Here is a 15,789-nt window from a genome sequence, read left to right as displayed (position 1 = left end):
CCCAGCGGCCAGGCCCAGGCCCGGAGGCCACACGCCAGCCCCGGAGAGGCAGCGGAATGCGGAGCAGAGCCCCGGCCGCATAGGCCCCGGGCGCCCCGCCGCAGCCGCAGCGCCGCACTGCGCAGGGCCCCTCATATTCACTTTTTAAAAAATTTCTAACATTAGAAATAATCTAAATGATTGTCATCAGAATGAATAAATAGTTGCATATACGGTCAGTGAAATACTACTCAGCAATAAAAGAGTAAATTATTTATAACTTTAATAACATATATGAATCTGCAAAATACTATGGTGAACAAAAGAAGCCAGAACAAAATTGTATGATTCCATGTATATGAAGTTCGTAAACAAGCCAGAGATTGTATGAGATAGATACAAAATAGTGGTTGACTCTGCAGGTGAGAGATTGATTAGAAAGTGGTAAAAAGAAACTTTCAAGGGTGATGAAATTTTTTCAGATTTGGGTAATATTAAGCTGGATGTATATATTTATCAAAAATCATGAAACTAGGGGCCAGCAGGTAGTGTAGTTGTTGGGGCACTGGACTCCCACATGTCGGAGTATAGTGGCCATTTTCCTTTTTTGAGAATTGCCTACTTATGTCCTTGGGCTTTTTTTCCTAACAGTTATTTTATTTAACTTTATTAATTTATCCATTTATTTTCATTTTGACCAGAGAGAGAAAGGGAAAGTGAGAAAGGAAGCCACCAGGTCCATGACTTGAACCGCAATTGGCCATGTGGGAGCCCAGTGCCCTTAACCACCACCTCACTTGCCAGCTTCAGGGCCATCTTTTTTTTTGTTTAGTTTTGTTTTTTTTTAAAGAATTATTTGGTTAATTTTATTTATTCATTCATTTATTTTAATTTGACCAGAGAAGGGGGAAGATGAGAAAGCAAGCCACCAGGTCCAGGACTTGAACCGTGGTCAGCCATGTGGGAGTGTCCAGCACCTTAACCACCATGCCACCTGCTAGTCCTAGGTTTTGATTTTTTTTTTTTTGAGGTTTTTGCCATAGGGCACATGTGCCCACCGGAGAAAGACAGAGATACAGAGAGGGAAAGTGAGAAATCACACTGCAGGAGGGATGGCCACGCTGCAATATCTTCTCCTCCATTCTCCTCTCAGGATATTGGGCATGTGCACACACACTTTCAGCATGATTTTAAAGTCACTGGATCTGGGACTTAAACTGTGACTGGCCATCTGGAAATCTTGCACCTTGAGCACTACTCCCCTTTGTTTGGGTTTTTCTTTTTTTTTGCTATAGAGCACGTGTGCTCGCAAGAGAGACAGAGAGACAGAAAGCGAGAAATCACTCCCCAAGGGGGATGGCCACACCACAATCCCTTCTCCTCTCCTCCATTCTCCTCTTGGAATCTTAGGCATGCACACACACGCACGCCCTGTGTGAGTTTAAGTCACTGGGTCCGGAACTCTAACCATTGTTGACCACATGGAAGTTCAGTGACATAGCCATTATGCCAACTGCTGATCCCTTTTTCTTGTTTTTTTTTCTAAAGAATTAATTAATTTATTATTATTATTGTTATTGTTAATGCTATAGGGCATGCACACTCACCAGAGAGATTGAGAAAGCAAGCTGCTAAGTCTGGGACTTGAACCGTGGTTGACCCTGTGGGAGTCCAATGCCTTAGGCTTCAAAAGAGACTTTCCCTTGTCTGGGTTTTTCTTTTTCTTTTTTTTTTTTTTTACTAATTTGTGTATATACTCCATATACCCATGCTCTTTCCCCCACCCCCTTACAAAATAGAGTATGTACACATGTATAGGAATGTGTGTGAGAGAGAGAGGTGTCCTGTACAGGGTCTGATCATATCATGATTGACCGCCTTCAGCCGTCCAGCCTATCAGATCTTGGTTACTTGTGTGTGCTCAGTGTGTTTCAGGTCAACTGAGACAGGGATACAAATCTTGACTGCCATGTGGAATCCAGCTTCTCTCTCTTTTTTTGTTTTAATTATTCTTTATTTTATTTTATTTAGTTATTTTCAAAATTTGCTTTAGAGCATGTGCACTCACCAGAGAGACAGAGAGAGAGAAAGTAAGAAAACATGCCATGAGGTCCGGGACTAGAACCATGGTTAGTGGTAGCAGTTGGCCATGTGGGAATATAGTCAGTCCCTTAACCACCATGCCACCTGCTGGCCTCCAGCTTCTCTTGAGCAGCTTATTACTGCAGAACCATGGGGCCGTCCCATATAGTCTGTATTCTAATTCTTTTTTTTTTTTTTTGAAGAGGTTTTGACTATAGGGCGTGTGTGCTCGCCAGACAGACAGAGAGACATAGAGACAGAAAGTGAGAAATCACTCCCCAGAGGGGATGGTCACGCCGCAATCCCTTCTCCTCTCGGGATCTTGGGCACGCATGCACACATGCCCGAAGTGAGTTTTAAGCCACCGGTTCCGGGACGTGAACCACAGTCGACTACATGGGAGTTCAGTGACATAGCTATTACGCTAACTGCTGGTTCCCTGTATTCTAATTCTTTGCCAGTTATATTGATTGCAGATATTTTCTCAGTCTATTACTTATTACCTATTACTTCTCTTCTCTCTTTGTTTATAGTGTCTTTTTTAAAAAATTTATTATCATTATTCTTCAATTTTGACCAGAGAGAGAGAAAGAATGAGAAAGCAAGTTGCCAGGTCTGGGACTCAAACTGTGGTCAGCCATGTGGGAATCCCGCATTTCAACCACCATGCCACTTATTGTTTATTGTTCCCCCCCTTTTTTTTTTTTTTTTTTTTTTAGATATTTTTACTATAGAGCAAGTGTGCTTGCTGGAGAGACAGAGAGAGACAGAAAGTGAGAAATCACTCCCCCAGGGATGGCCATGCAACAGTCCCTCCTCCTCCATTCTCTTGTGATCCTGGGTACACATGCACATGCACCTGGTGTGAACTGTGGTCGACAGCGTGGGAGTCCAGCTACGTAACCATTACACTATCATGCTGGTCCCTATGTTACTAACTAAATCTGTCTTCTTTCTGGTTCAAGCTTTATGTGTCTCTAAAAGGACATAAAAATAGACCAGTAGGTGGCATAGTGGTTAAGGTACTGGGTTCCCATGTGGCCAGCTACAGTTCAAATTCTGGACATGGTGGCTTAGAAATATCATGGCAGGGCTAGCAGGTGGCATGGTGGTTAAGGGCATTGAACTCCCACATGGCTGACCATGGTTTGAGTCCTGGTCTGGCGGCTTGCTTTCTCACTTTCCCTTTTTCACTCTCTCTCTTTCTCTCTCACTCTCTTTCTGGTCAAATTAAAATAAAAAGTAAGTAAGTTAATTAAAGTAATTTTTTTGAGAGGTTTTTGCTATAGGGAGCATGTGCTCGCCAGAAAGACAGAGACAGAGAGACAGAAAGAGAGAAATCACCCCCCAGGGGGGGATGACCATGCTGCAATCCCTTCTCCATTCTCCTCTTGGGATCTTGGGCATGTACACACACGTGCCCGGCATGAGTTGAAGCCACCAGGTCTGGGACTCGAACCGTGTTGGACTACATGGGAGTCCAGTGACATAGCCATTATGCTAACTGCTGGTCCTGATAGAGGTCCAATTTTATTTTATTTTATTTTTTAGTTATAAATAATCAATTATTCTAGCACTGTATATTAGTCTATTTTTGGGACCAGCTGGTGGCATGGTGGTTAAGGTGCTGAATTTCCACATGGCCAACTGTAGTTTGAGTCTTGGACCTTGTGGCTTGCTTCCTCTCTCTCTTTCTCTCTGTCTCTGCTAGGGACACATGCCTTATAGCAAATTAAAAAAAAAAATAGTAATGTAGTCAGCAAGTGTCATAGTGGTTGAGGTGCTGGACTCCCACATGGCCGACTACAGTTCGAGTCCTGGACCTGGTGGCTTGCTTTCTCACTTTCCCTTTCTTTCTCTCTGGTCAAATTGAAAAGAAATAATAAGCTAATTAATCTTATTAAGTAATTAGCACATGTGAAAAAGTAACAGTAATAAATAAAATAAATAATTCTTTAAAAATATAGTCCATTCTTGGGAACCAGCAGTTGGCGTAATAGCTATGTCGCTGGACTCCCACGTAGTCTACCGCGGTTCGTGTCCCGGACCCGGTGGCTTAAAACTCACGCCGGGCGCGTGTGCGTGCGTGCCCAAGATCCCGAGAGGAGAATAGAGGAGAAGGGATTGCAGCGTGACCATCCCCCTTGGGGGGTGATTTCTCGCTTTCTGTCTCTAATGTCTCTCTCTGTCTGTCTGGCGAGCGCATGCGCCCTATAGTGAAAATCTCTCCAAAAAAAAAATATATATATAGTCCATTCTTTTTCCTGTTAATCTGTAATGTTCTGGATGCATCTAGTAAATATATATACATATATTTCAGGGCTCTCTATTTTGTTCTGAGCTGTTTGTCTTTATACCAATGTCAATCTTAGTTTGTACAGTTATATAATAAATCTTGGTACTGGTAAGTTCTTTTACTTTATTGTTCTTCAGGAGTTATCTTGTTTATACTTTGTTATTCAGTAGAACTGGTAAGCTCTCAGTCATGGAAGAAATAACTAAGAATCATATTGTTCTATAAGATCTATGGTAAGGAACAGGCTCTCGGGGCCTGCAGATGGCGTAATGGTTATGTTGCTGGACTCCCAGGTAGTTGACCATGGTTGAATTCCTGGACCTGGAGACTTGAAAGTCACGCTGGGCGCGTGTGCGTGTGTGCCCAAAATCCCAAGAGGAGAATAGAGGAAAAGGGATTGTGGCATGGCCATCTGCCCTGAGGGATGATTTCTCACTTTCTGTCTCTCTGCTTCTCTGTCTCTCCAGCAAGTGCACATGCCCTATACCAAAAATTTTTCTTTCTAAAAATAAAAATAAAGGAACAAGGCAAGGCTCTTTGGGATTATTATTATTATTATTATTATTATTATTATTATTGAGAGATTTTTGCTGTAGGGTGCATATTCTTGCCAGAGAGACAGCAAGTGAGAAATCACCCTCTGGAGGAATGGTCACACCACAATCCCTTCTTCATTCTCCCCTCAGGATTTTGAGCATGCATGCCCACATGCCTGGCGTGAGTTTCAAGCCTCTGGTTCTGAGACTCAAAGCTCAGTCAACCATATGGAAGTCCAGCGGCACAACCATTATGCTATCTGTTGATCCCAGTCCTGTATTTTAATAACTGAAGAATTACTGCAAAGTGGAACTTTGAAGGGATTTTTTTTAGCTTCACATTGTTTGATCTGAAGGTCTCAGTTAGCATAAGCATATACCTCTAAAACATGTACTTAGATCTCTATTTCTTTGTGTGTTTTTTCCCTAAAAGAATTATTTAATTATTTACCTAATTTCATTTGTTATTGTTACTATTTGTTTTTTATTTGACCAGATAGAGAAAGGGAAAGCAAGAAAGCAAGCCACCAGGTCCAAGACTCGAACCACAGTCAGCCATGTGGGGATCCAGCATCCTTAACCACCACACCACCAGCCAGTCCCCAATCTCTATTTCTTTGAAATATACTAAAGAAGGGGCCGGCAGGTAGCATGGTGGTTAAGGGCGCTGGACTCCACATGGCTGTCTGCGGTTCAAGTCCCAGTTCCAGCAGCTTGTTTTCTCACTTTCCTTCTCTCTGTCCATGTCTGGCCAAATTAAAATAAATAAAGTTAAATAAAATAATTATTGGGAAAACAAAGAAATATACTGAAGAATAAAACGTTATCAAGTAAATAACTTAATTTGTAGCTTTGTTTTCCTTTTTGGGTGGCATCCTGAATTATATGTACTTAAGAATAACTTGACACTCTTTTTTTTTAGAAGTTGGACGATCTTAGGGACCAGCAGATGGAGTAGTGGTTACGTCACTGGACTCCACATGGCCGACCGCAGTTTGATTCCGTTGACCTGGAGGCTTGAAACTCATGCTAGGCACCTGTGCGTGTATGCTCCAAATCTCAAGAGAATAGAGGAGAAGGGACTGCAGAGTGGCCATCCACCCAGGGGGTGATTTCTTGCTTTCTATCTCTCTGGCAAGAGCACATGCCCTATAGCAAAAATCCCTCTAAAAAGCATCTTGGGAGACAGAAAGGCAGGTGGAAAATAGGGGTTTAAGAAACAGCAGATACCCAGCTTTACAATAACAGCTGATTATTCACATAAGATTGCTTTTTCCCTTTTTTTTTTTTTTTTTTTTTTGCTAGAGGGCATATATGCTAGTCAGAGAGAGACAGAGAGGGAGAAGAGAAAGAACCCCCCCCCCCATGGGGAATGGTCATGCAGCCATCCCTTCTTTTCCATCTCTCCCTGTTTTGGGAATGTCGGGCATGTATGCACATGCATCTAATATGTTTCTCAAGCTGCCAAGTCCGGGACTCTAACTACCAAGTAGGCTACGTGGGATCCAGCTGCCTTAACCACCAGACCTTGGAGTAGGCCTACGAGATTTCTAACTGTAGCCAGTTAAGCACATCTGAGGATACTTAAATTTGTTAAAGCTTTATAAACAAGTGCATTTGAGAAATCAGTTTATTATTTTAGAATCTTAGTTTCTGCTCTTAGAGACTGCCCTAAAGGAGGGAGTTAATTTATTAGTTAATTATGAGGATGTAATTTTAATTTTCCGGGGCAACCTGGAACACTTGCTCTGAAGATCACAAAAGAAATCTTTCATGTTTTGTGTGTGTGTGTAGCTGGATTTCTAATCCATGAAGCTACCTTGAAAGATAGATGGTGCTGTTTTGCATTTGAAAAACCTGATACTCAAAGGGTTTAATATAAGGTTCCAAATTCCAATTGTGTAAGTTGCTGACCTGGAGTTAAAATCCAGCCCTTGGTTTTGAGATGAATTTGTGTATCTCAAATGTCCATTAATTTTTTTTCCCCTCATTGCCTGTGAAAGAAAAATGTCAGAAGTCTTTGTAATCTATTCGGACTCTAGACTCTTGGCTTTAGAACAGGTTTAGTGCATCTGGTATTTTCTTTTTTTTTTTATTTTCTTAATTTATTAAATCTTACCCATATTGTCCCTTAAAAGGGACTAACACACAAACAGGCAGACGAAGTGAAGAAATATTTTTATAAGAGTTAAAAAGCCGCTAAGATACTTCCAGGTATTATCTTCAGTGATGCTTTTTATCCTTACTTGGGGATTCCAGGAAACATTCAGTCCCTGCAGCTACCACAAATGCAGCAAATCCCCACTTGAATCCTTTTAATAATGCACCAATGAAGGAAACATTGTTTGCAAAGCCACCCATGTATCTCCAAGCTTCATTCTGGCTCCATGGATCTCTTAGTCCTCATGAAGCCACTTTCTCCTAGACAGTTTCTAATGGTGTTCCTTCTGTCTTACACTGTTTATAATCTGGAAGTTCCATTTTACCATGACTGTGACCGTGACCATGTTCATGTCCATGGGCCATGACTGATGGCAATCTGACCTCTCAGGACACTCCCAGATCTGGTATTTTCAAAATAAGTTTTTTGGGGGTCAGTAGGTGGCATGGTAGTTGAGGTATGGAATCCCACATGGCTGACAGCACAGTTCAAGTCTTAGCCCTCGTGGCTTGAAAAATACACCAAGTGCATGTGCATGCGTGCCCAAAATCCTGAGAGGAGAATGGAGAAGGTGTTGTGGTGTGGCTATCCTCCTCTGGGAAGAAAGGGTGTTTTCTAACTTTCCTTTCTTTCCCTCTGTCTGTCTCTGTGTGGTGAGTGCATGCACCCTATAGCAAAAATGGAAAAAACAATTACCTTTTTCTTTGTGTGTGTGTGTTAGTGGAAAGTCCACATATGTAGAATTTTATGTGTTGATCAGTTAGTTGTATATACATGCTGTAGTCCCCTGCTCCCCATATCAGTTCCATGTGGAACTGCTTTCCATAATTTCAATTGCCCACAGTCAACTATGGTCTATATTAATAGATGAGCAGGATGCAACAAAATATTTATAGAGAGAGGAAGACCACATTTACATAACTTTTATTACAGTATATTGTTATCATTGTTCTATTGTTCCAATTTATTGTTATTATTGCTGTGCCTTTTTTAAGAATTATTCATTTAATTTTATTTATTCATTCATTAATTTTAATTTGACCAGAGAGAGACACAGAGAGAGAGAAAGAGAAGGAAAGCAAGAAAGCAAGCCACCAGGTCTGGGATCCAAACCATGGTTAACCATGTAGGAGTGTCCAGCACGTTAACCAGAAAGTCACTTGCTAGCCCCCCATGCTGTGCTTTTATACCTGTTTTTTTACTTTTTTTGAGAGGGTTTTTGCTATAAGGCACATGTACTTACCAGAGAGACAGAAAGTGAGAAATCTCCCCCCAGGAGGGATGGCCATGGCACAGTCCCTTCTCCATTCTCCTCTTGGGACTTTGGGCACACATGCACACATGCCCTGCCTGGCATGAGTTTCAAGCCTCTAGGTTCAGGTCAAGCACTTTTTATAAATCTTTTTTAAAGAATTATTTTGTTTATTTATTTCAATTTGACCAGAGAGGGACAGATTGAGAGATAGAAAGAGTGGAAAAGAGAGGGAGTAAGCCGCAAGGTCTAGGAACCAAACTGCGGTCGGCCATTTGGGAGTCCAGCACCCTTTAACAACCACACCACCTGCTGGCTACCTTTTTATGAATTTTTAAATAAACCTTTTACTGTGCCTAATTTATAGATTAAACTTTATCATGGTTGTATATATAGAAAAAGATGTGTTATGTATAGGTTTTGGTACTATTGCAGTTTCAGGCATCCACTAGGGATATTGGAACATGTCTCCTGTATATAAGGGATAACTGCTGTATAGAACTCTTAAGTTTACAGTTCAGTGGTTCTTTGTATACAACTCTTTTTTTGTTTGTTTATAAGGTTTTTGCTGAAGGACACACGTACTCATTGGAGAGAAAGAGAAAAAGGGAAAGTAAGAAATCACGCCCCACGGGGTGACCACCTCGCAATCCCTTCTTCTCCATTCTCCCCCTGGGATTTTTGAGCATGTATACACATGCAATTAGCATAATTTTCCAAGCTGCCAGGTCCAAGACTTTGGCTATGTGGGAGCCTAGCACCTTAACATTATGTGGTCTGCTAGCTCCATGGAACTCTTAAGCATTTTTATGTAAACATATTTAAACATAGGACTTCCTGTCCTATGACTGGAGCCCGGTGAGCAAGAAGCCTGGCTAGGTAAGGATGTACAGTCCATGGTTAACACATTAAGCAAAGCTAGCTCAGCCCTTGGGCATTGAGCCTGCCCCACATTAGAGCCTTTCCTCTGACTGACTGAGATAATTGGCCATTGGTGCCATTTTTCTGCTTTAGAAACAAAATGCAGTTATACTTTAAATAGTGTTTTAAGAACAGGTTAGTAAGATATATTTAAGCTTCAGCAGACCAACTATGTAATAGAGTCCTATAGCCTGTGTTTAAAACACTCATCTTATATTGCAGGTCTCATTGCTTCTCTTAATTTGGAAATTGCAGAACTCATTATTCTCTATTTAATCTAGACAGGAATCTTTATTTAGCCTTAGGCAAACCTCATATACCCTCTGCCTCAGTTTCACAACCAAGAAAATAGGGATAATGATACCACCACACTAGTTGTTAGAGATTTAGTTATTTAAGTCTTTTGATGTAGAAAAGAACTATTGTTATATGTCTTATGAAATAACTAACATGCTACAACAAAGAATAAGCTATGCCAGTGAAATCCCCACCCTGGAGACAGCTTCTTAAAAAGACTGAGCATATGTGTTATTTTTAGATGTTCAAAAAGCTAAATGCACACTAATAGTCAGTTGAGTGTTTGATGTCTTTATCAGATTACAAATCTCTGTCATTCTCTTCTGGAACCTTTCATTTTGCCCAGAGACTTGTTTTTGGCAGATTTGTATCTATTTAAAAAGAGTGAGTACAGTTTGGTCAAGGGAAAATCTGAGAACCTGGTCCCAACTTGCTTAAGACTTTTTAAGTGGCAATTTTCTTTCTTATGATTTCTTTGCTGGCCTGTGGTTGTCTAGGAGTACCTCAGTGTACAGTCAGTGACACTGTCTGTGAGCTGTTTGTAGCATGATGAAAGCCCAGGAGTTTTGGCAGAAACAAGTTGAATATAGAAATTTTGGAGCCTTTTCAAAGTTTTCCTTCAGGAAATCTCAGTGGAGCTTTTTTTCTTCCTTGACTGTACTAATCTAATACATGGATCCACAAGCTTAAAATGTTTCCGTCTTACCTGCTTGCAGACTGCTACTTGTTGGGAGTTTGGCCTGTGGAGCGGCTGCAGATATGCTTCATTTGGTAGCCAGCAAAAAACCCATGAGCTCTGTGTTTCAGTCAGATTCCTTTGAGTCCTTTTTCTTTTTTCTGTAGGGACCCTTCCAAGGATTGAGGGCTGTAGGGTAGGGAGAAAGGAGGGAACCAGCAGTTGGTGTAATGGCTGTGTCGCTGGATTCCCACGTAGTCAACCGCGGTTCGTGCGTGCCCAAGATCCCGAGAGGAGAATGGAGGAGGAGGGATTGCGTCGTGACCATCCCCTTTGGGGGTTGATTTCTTGCTTTCTGTCTCTATGTCTCTCTCTGGCTGGCTGGCGAGCGCACGCGCCCTGTAGCGAAAACCTCTCCAAAAAAAAAAAGTGGGGAGGAGAACCAGCAGTTGGCGTAAGGGTAGGGAGAAAGGTATTAGTTAGGAATTATGATAGAAAGAATAAACCATCATATAAACTTTCAAAATCTTTAGATAATAAGCAGCTTGCATGGCTTGGGTTTTTGGAAATTTTTTTTTTTAGAATTATTTTATTTAACTTTATTTATCTATTTATTTATTTTAATTTGACCAGAGAGTGATAGTGTGAGAGAAAGAGAGAGAGAGAGAAAGCAAGCCCCAGGTCTAGGACTTGAACCACGGTAAATTCTTATGAGGCCATGTCTCCTGTTCTGAATCATGAAGTAACACTATAGCCTGACTAATGGAATCGACCGGTACAATTTATGGAAAGTCCGTAAACTTTTTGCCGCTATGACCAGGGAATTCATTTGAAGTAACCTGTATCTACCCAGGTTCTTTTTTTTCTTCTTTTTTTTTTTTTTTTTGAGGTTTTTGCTATAGGGTGCATGCGCTCGCCAGACAGAGAGAGACATAGAGACAGAAAGCGAGAAATCACCCCCCAGGGGGGATGGGCATGCCGCAATCCCTTCTCCTCTATTCTCCTCTCGGGATCTTGGGCACTCACGCACACACGTCCGGTGTGAGTTTTAAGCCACCGGGTCCGGGATGCGAACCGTGGTCGACTATGTGGGAATCCAGCGACATAGCCATTACGCTAACTGCTGGTTCCCGATAGAGAGATAATAAACAAGTAAATATTGGGTCATCAGAAAAAGTTATGTCACATTTTTGCATAGAAAAATACATCATAACTTTCCCAGTGATCCAGTGTATATACAGTTGTCCCTCAGTATTTAGGGGGGATTAGTCCAAGGACTCAGCCTCTCCCCTCCTATAGATACAAAAATCCAAGTCTTTTTGTATAAAATGGTGTAGTATTTGCAAATAATCTATGCACATACTTCATTAAATCATCTCTAGATTACTTGTAATACCTAATACAATATAACTGCTATGAAAATAGTTATTATGCTTTTTTTTTTTTTGAGAGGGTTTTTTTTTCACTATAGGGCGCATGCGCTCGCCAGACAGACAGAGAGAGACATAGAGACAGAAAGCGAGAAATCACCTCCCAGGGGGGATGGTCACACCGCAATCCCTTCTCCTCCATTCTCTTCTCGGGATCTTGGGCACGCACGCACACGCGCCCGGTGTGAGTTTTAAGCCACCGGGTCCGGGACACGAACCGTGGTCGACTACGTGGGAGTCTAGCGACATAGCCATTACGCTAACTGCTGGTTCCCTATGCTTTATTTTTTATTGTCTTTTTTTTAAGAAATTTTTGCTTTAGGCCACATGCCCTCGCTGTGGAGAGAGACAGAGATAGTGAAAAGGAAAGTGAAAAGTCACACCCCACCCCAGGGTGGGGATGGCCATGCCGCTATCCCTTTTCCTCCTGGGGTCTTAGGTACACGTGCACACATGCCTGGGATGAATTTTAAGCCACTGGGTCCAGGACTCCAGCTGCAGTCAGCCATGTTAAGAGTCCAGTGACATAACCACTACACCATCTGCTGGTCCCTTGTCTGTTTTTTTTTTTTTCCAAATATTTTCAATCTTCAGTTAGTTGAATCCATAGATGTGGGAACTATAGATACAGAGGTCTGACTGAAATTTTGGGTGACAACAAGGGTTGAGAAAAATAAAACACGATTAAATGATAAAGAGTGGTAGAGGAGGAGAGCTCTTTTAGATATGAGATAATATTTGAGAAGAAGCCTTAATGATACAGGGTAATGAGCCAGAAGAAGATCTTTATTTGCAGAGAGAATAGCAAGTGCAAAGGCTCAAAGGTGGGAATGAGATTGACATGTTGGAGAAGCAGCAAGAAGACCAATGTGATGGGAACAACTAAGTTGTAGAATACTAGTATATTCAGGGCCTGAGTATTAGGTGAGGACCAGATCAGAAAGGATCTAATAGATCGTAGTAAAGGTTTAGAGTTTAGGTATTATAGGTATTGAGAGACATCATCTGATTCGTTTTATTTTCCTCCCCAAATAATTATTTATTTAATTTTATTTATTATTATTATTATTAATTTGCTGTATGGCACATGCGAGAGAGAGAGATAGAGGGAGGGGAATTGAGAAAACAAGCTATCATCAGGTTGGGGACTCAAACCATGGTCAACCATGTGAGAGTCCTGCACCTTAACCACCATGCAACCTGCTGGCTCCCAACTTGACTTTTTCTTTGAAGAGGTTTTTAGGGCACGTGCGCTTGTCAGAAAGAAAGACAAAGACAGTGAGAGGGAAAGTGAGAAATCACCCCCCCGGGGGAAATGGCCATGCCACAGTCCCTTCTCTATTCTCCTCCCAGGATCTTGGGCACACATGCACACACACCTAGTGTGCTTATCTTTTTTAAAAAAATTTTTTTGGAGAGGTTTTTGTTATAGAGTGCATGCGCTCACCAGAAAGACAGAGAGAGAAAGAGAAATCACCCCCTAGGGAGGATGGCCACACTGCGATCCTTTCTCCATTCTCCTCTTGGGATCTTGGGCATGCATGCACACACGCCTGGCATGAGATTAAGTCACCGGGTCTGGGACTCGAACCGTGGTCAACTACATGAGAGTTCAGCAACATAGCTATTACGCCAACTGCTGGTCCCCCCACCCTAGTGTGCTTTTCAAGCCACCAGATCTAGGACTTGAACTGTGGTTGGCCACATGGGAGTCTCACAACAACACTGCTACATCATTTCCTGGCCCCAGCCTCTGCACCTCCCTTCCCGATTTGCTTTTGAAAAATCACTCCAGCTACTGTATTGAAGGTAACACTATAGTATGACAGGCTTGAATCAGGCAGATCAATTAGAAGATGATTGTAGCAGTCCAGGTGAAAGTTAATGTTGACTAAGACAAGAATGCTTGTGGCAGCAGTAATCGAATTTAAGACATATTTTTAATGTACTACTAACAGGATTTTCACAGATTGCATGTGTAGGATGAAGAAGAGAAGTCAAACAATGGCTTCTGGATTTTTTACTTGAATAATTAGAGGAATGGTGATACTATTTATTGCATGAGGGAAACTTGAGGAAGAGCAAGTTGGGAACCAAGGTAATTGCTATATATTAGTTTTACAACATTGGGTATTATTAGATTTTAAGTTGAGATGTTGAGTAGGCAGTTGGATTAATAATTCTGAATCTTTTTTTTTTTTTTTTTTTACATTTGCTAGAGGGCATGTGCACTTGTCAGAGGTGAACTGGGTGTGGGGGAGTTGGTGAGGGTCACAAGAAAGTGCTCCCAATGGGGAATAGTCACACACAATCTCTTCTCCTCTTTTTCTCTCTCCTTTTGGTATTTTGGGCATACAGGCACATGAGCCAGTATGTTTTTTAAGCCATTAGGTCTGGAACAGAACTGCATAGTCGGCCATGTGGGATCCAACTGCTTTAACCGCCACACCACCAGCTGGCCATTAATGAAATATTTTATACCTACAAAAGAATATATGTGACAAATAAATGTAGCCTTGCCTAGCTTATACAAATAAGGTGTTTTGGGGCCAGCCAGTGGTGTAGTTAAGGCAGCTGGATCCCACATGACCAACTGCACAGTGTCGAGTCCTAGACTAGGTGGCTTGAAAAACATACTGGGCATGGCATTGCAGGGAGACATCTACATCTGAGGTGCTCTGCTCATTTCTGGTACCAAGTCAGTCATAGCTGAGTTGCAAACCTCCCCCTTCCAACTCACCTCCCCAGCCCATAGCTAGAAAGGACAGGGACATTGCAGGGAGACATCTGGGGTGCTCTGCTCATTTTACATGTCATGCTTGCACAATGCGATGTTTTCTTTTTTAAAAAGTTTTTCCATTATCTTTTGTTTCTTTTTCTTTTCTTTTTTCTGTTTGTATTCTCTTTTTCTCCTACCTTACTACATCATTTTGCTGCTCAGCTTCTACCCAATAAGTGTATAGACAGGTTTATATGCATAGTAGACAAACCTCTGAATTTTGCTAGGCTTGGCTACACAAGGGAGATATTCTTCATAAATCTGAATTCAGGTCTCTCTCTGTGAATACCACGTTGCAAAACATGGAAGAGAAGAGAAATTGGTATAGAAGTATCTCACACTAAAGGGAAGCACATGAACTTATGTCCAGAAACCACTGCAGAGGCATAAGAAATATGAGAAACCAAGAAAGTTTCTCTCCCTCAAGGGAAAAGAACAACCCCTCATCATCCATAGACAGCTCAGTGGAACTTGTAGATATATCAGATAAAGATTTCAGAATATTCACAGTGACTAAACTAAGAGAGATGCAAGAGAAGAGAGACAATGAACTCCAGAAGATGCAAGAGAAAAGGGACAATGAGTTCCAGGTGGTGAGGAAGGTCTTCCACGATTTGAAAAAAGAAATATGTACTATAAAAAAGAATCCAACAGAACTGTTATAGATGAAGGCTCTAACACAGGAAATCAAAATTTCCCTTGATAGTATTAAAAGCAGATTAGTTCTTGAAGAAAGTCAAATCTCAGATGTAGAAGATTAAACCTCTGACCTTGAAAAAAAAAATCACCAAAAAGACTGAGAAAATAACCTCTTAAAATGAGAATAATATACAAGAAATACTAGATACTTTTTAAAAAAGAATTATTTTATTGGGACCAGCAGTTAGCATAATGGCTGTGTCATTGGACTCCCATGTAGTCGACCGCGGTTCACGTCCCGAACCAGGTGGGTTAAAGCTCACGCCAGGCGTGTGTGCGTGCGTGCCCAAGATCCCAAGAGGAGAATGGAGGAGAAGGGAATGTGGTGTGGCCATCCCCCTGGGGGGTGATTTCTCTCTGTCTCTCTCTCTCTGCCTGGTGAGCGCACATGCCCTATAGCAAAAACCTCTCCAAAAAAAGCCAACAGAAGTTCTTGGAAACATTGCCTGGTAACATAAACAGTTCTATCTGGCAGATAAATAAAGAATGTCACTTCCTGACAGGCCCCCAAAACTTTTTTTTTTTTTTTTGGAGAGATTTTCACTATAGGGCGCGTGCGCTCGCCAGACAGGCTGAGAGAGACATAGAGACAGAAAGCTAGAGATCACCCCCCCAGGGGGGATGGCCATACCGCAATCCCTTCTCCTCCATTCTCCTCTCAGGATCTTGGGCACACACGCA

The 15,789-nt window shown here is 41.7% G+C and overlaps 1 protein-coding gene and 1 pseudogene across 2 annotated transcripts in view; one reads left to right on the top strand and one right to left on the bottom strand.

Moving 5' to 3' along the window:
• EIF2B3 (eukaryotic translation initiation factor 2B subunit gamma) overlaps window positions 1-15,789 on the top strand; it is a 116,688-nt gene that overhangs the window by 12,150 nt on the left and 88,749 nt on the right. The window lies entirely within an intron of this gene.
• LOC102503111 (NADH dehydrogenase [ubiquinone] 1 beta subcomplex subunit 3 pseudogene) lies at window positions 7,117-7,419 on the bottom strand (annotated as a pseudogene).

Source organism: Tupaia chinensis, unplaced genomic scaffold (assembly GCF_000334495.1).
Source record: "Tupaia chinensis unplaced genomic scaffold, TupChi_1.0 Scaffold000387_1, whole genome shotgun sequence".
Classification (NCBI taxonomy): Eukaryota; Metazoa; Chordata; class Mammalia; order Scandentia; family Tupaiidae; genus Tupaia; species Tupaia belangeri.
This window is presented reverse-complemented; position numbering and strand designations above follow the sequence as displayed.